The sequence below is a fragment of the Chrysochloris asiatica genome, unplaced genomic scaffold (assembly GCF_000296735.1).
Source record: "Chrysochloris asiatica unplaced genomic scaffold, ChrAsi1.0 scaffold00019, whole genome shotgun sequence".
NCBI classification, from domain to species: domain Eukaryota; kingdom Metazoa; phylum Chordata; class Mammalia; order Afrosoricida; family Chrysochloridae; genus Chrysochloris; species Chrysochloris asiatica.
This window is the reverse complement of record NW_006408537.1, coordinates 28789899-28793167: the sequence shown is the minus strand read 5'-3', so window position 1 is coordinate 28793167 and position 3269 is coordinate 28789899.

Below are 3269 nucleotides of genomic sequence, written 5' to 3'. Positions count from 1 at the left end.
CTTTATATTTAGTACAACCCATTCTGGAGGCTGTGGTCTTTGATTTTCATAAGTATTTTAAATCCTCTTTGCTTTCAAGGTTGTATCATCTGAATTTCATAGTTTGTTAATGAGTCCTCCTCCAATTATGATGCCATGTTTTTCTTCATATAATCCAGCTTTTCACATTATTTTCTCATAATAGAGATTGAATAAATGCGGTGAAAGAATATAATCCTGTCACACAAATTCCTAATTTGAAACCATTAGGTGTTCCATTGTTTTATTTGAACTGTCTCTTGGTATATGTACAGGTTCCTTATGAGCACATGACATAGACTTCCCATTAGAAGAAGAGCAGGCTTTCAATCTGCCTGAGAAGGAATTCAGAAGAATGGTAGGGAGACAAATCCAAATTCCACAGAGTTGTGGAGGAAACTAAGGAAGAAGTCAGGAAAGTGCTACAGGAGCAATCAAACAAGATAGATATAGCACTGGAAACAATTCAAAACTTGTAAAAAGAGGTCCAGATAATTAATAAAACATAAGAAATGAGCAATACAATGAGAAGGCAAAGCAGCAGAATTGAAAATCAGTGAGCTGGAAGACAAATCTCTCAATACTGCTAAGACAGAAGAGAAAGCACAAAAAAGAATTTTAAAAATCTGAAGAAAGTCTAAGATTCATGCTGTATAACATGAAGAGGAATAACTTAAGAATTATTAGGATTCTAGAACAGGATGAATCACAGAAGTCCACAGAAGAAATAGTTGGAGAGCTTCTGGAATAAAATTTCCCTAACATTTTGAAGGATGAGAAGATAACCATTCAAGAAGCTGAACAAACCAGGAAAGATAGACCCCCAAAAGAAAATCACCAAGACATATCATAATTAAGCTCTCCAAAATCAAAGACAAGGAGAGAATCCTAAAAGCAGCCAGGAAAAAGAGAAGTGTTACTTAAAAATGCAAGTAAATCAGATTAAGCTCTGACATCTCAGCAGAAACCATGCAGTCAAAAAGGCAATGGAGAGACAGATATAAAACACTAAAAGAAAAAACAAAAAACAAAAAAACTCCCAACTAAGAATCATCTATCCAGCTAAATTGTCAATCAAATAGGATGGTGCAATCAAAATATTCCAGAATAAACAGAAGCTAAGAGACTTTGTCAAAGGCAATTGAGCACTTCAAAACATCTTAAAGGGAGTTCTTTAGAATGAAAACCAACAAGAACAGACAACAACCAGAGACTGACAGATGTGACAACACCACCAGAACTCAGAAGACAGGTAGCAGAGATCAGAACAGAACAAAATTATAACAAGGAATTGAGAGGACCTGTGAGGCCAATCAAAGATCAAAATAATAACAATGTCAAAGAAGGGAAAAATATAGGAAGAGAGTTCCAGGTGGTGAGGAGGTCAGGTAGATTGCAGGATACAATAGACTGCTTTAAATGGAGGGAAAAGTTAGTAGACTATCAGGTAACCTCAAAGAAAGTTAATACTTCACAACCTACCATGAAAATGAAGATTCAAGCAGAACAAGAAAACATTAAAACTAAGAAGAAACTGACAAGAAACAGCACAGAAAACATGAACTCAGCAGAAGAAGGCATGCAGAACAAAGCAATGAACAGCACCACAAAAAATTGACATAATGACAGTAATTAATTCATAGTCATTAATAATCACACTGAAAGTCATTGGATTAAATGGACCAGTGAAGAGACAGACAGTGTGGCAGAATGGATAGGAAAACAAGACCTCTCATAAGTTGCCTACAATAGACACACTTTACATACAAAGACAAAAACAGTTAAAAACAGTTAAAAGTTAAAGAATGAAAAAAAAAATATGCCAAACTAATTGCAATTAAAATGAGAAGGAATGGCAACACTAACCTCTGATAAAATAAACTTTAAGGCAAAACCCAGCATAAGTGAAAAAGGACACTATCTCATGATTAAAGTGTCAATTGAGCAAGATAACATAACCATAATAAATATCTACACTCCAAATGAAAGAGCACCAAGGTGTACAAAGCAAATGCTACTAGAATTGAAGAAAGAAATAGACAAATCCACAATTATACTGGGATATTTTAACAACCAGAAAGTAGGGGATAGAACAACCAGAAAGAAACTTGACAAAAGTACAGAGGAACTAAACAGCGCAATCAACCAACTTGACCTTATAAATGTGCACAGAGCATTCAACCCAACAGTAGCACAATATACATTCTTTTCCAGTGCACATGGAACATTCTCCAGAATTGACCATGTGTTGGGTAACAAAGGAAGCCTCGATAAATGTAGAAACATCAAAATACAACAAAGCATTTTTTTCAGATCACAGTGCTATACAACTAGAAATAAAAAATAAGAAGACCAAGGAACTCAAGTCAAATACATGGAAACTGAATAACACCCTGCTGAAGGGCAACTGGGTAAAAGAAGAAACTAAACGTTAACTCATACATTTCCTAGAAACAAATGAGAATGAAAACACAACAGTTCAAAATCTTTGGGACACAGTGAAAGCGGTGCTGAAAGGAAAATTTATTGAAAGAAATGCACACATCCAAAAAGAAGAAAGAACCAAAATTAACACATCAACACAGCATCTGCAACAATTAGAAACAGATCAACAGAGGAAACCTACAGTCACCAAAAGAAAAGAAATAATAAAGATTAGAGCAGAAATAAATGAGATAAAAAAACAGAAAAACTATAGAAAGAATTAATAGGACAAGAAGCTGGTTCTTTTAAAGGGTTAATAACATTGACAATCCATTGGCAAAACTAACAAAAGAAAAGGGGGATAACATACAAAAAACACACAATAGAAACCACATGGGCGATGTCACAATGGAACCAAAGGAAATATAAATGATCATAACAGAATTATGAAGAGTTGTACTCCAACAAATTTGAAAACTTAGAAGAGATGGATACATTTTTAGAAAAACACAACTTAACTAAGCTTACACAGAGTGAAGTAGAAAACATGACGGATCCATAACAAATGAAGAAATTGCTCAAGTCATCAAAAAACTTTCAACCAAAAGAAGTCCAGGTCCAGATGGCTTCACTAGTGAGTTTTACCAAACATTCAGGAAAGACCTGTCACCAATTCTACTCAAATTATTCCAGAATATAGAAGAGGATGGAAAAATTTGTACTACATTTTATGAAGCAAGTATAATCCTCATACCAAAACCAGGGAAGGACTTCACTAAGAAAGAAAATTATAGATCAATATCCTTTATGAAAGGAGCTCTGGTAGC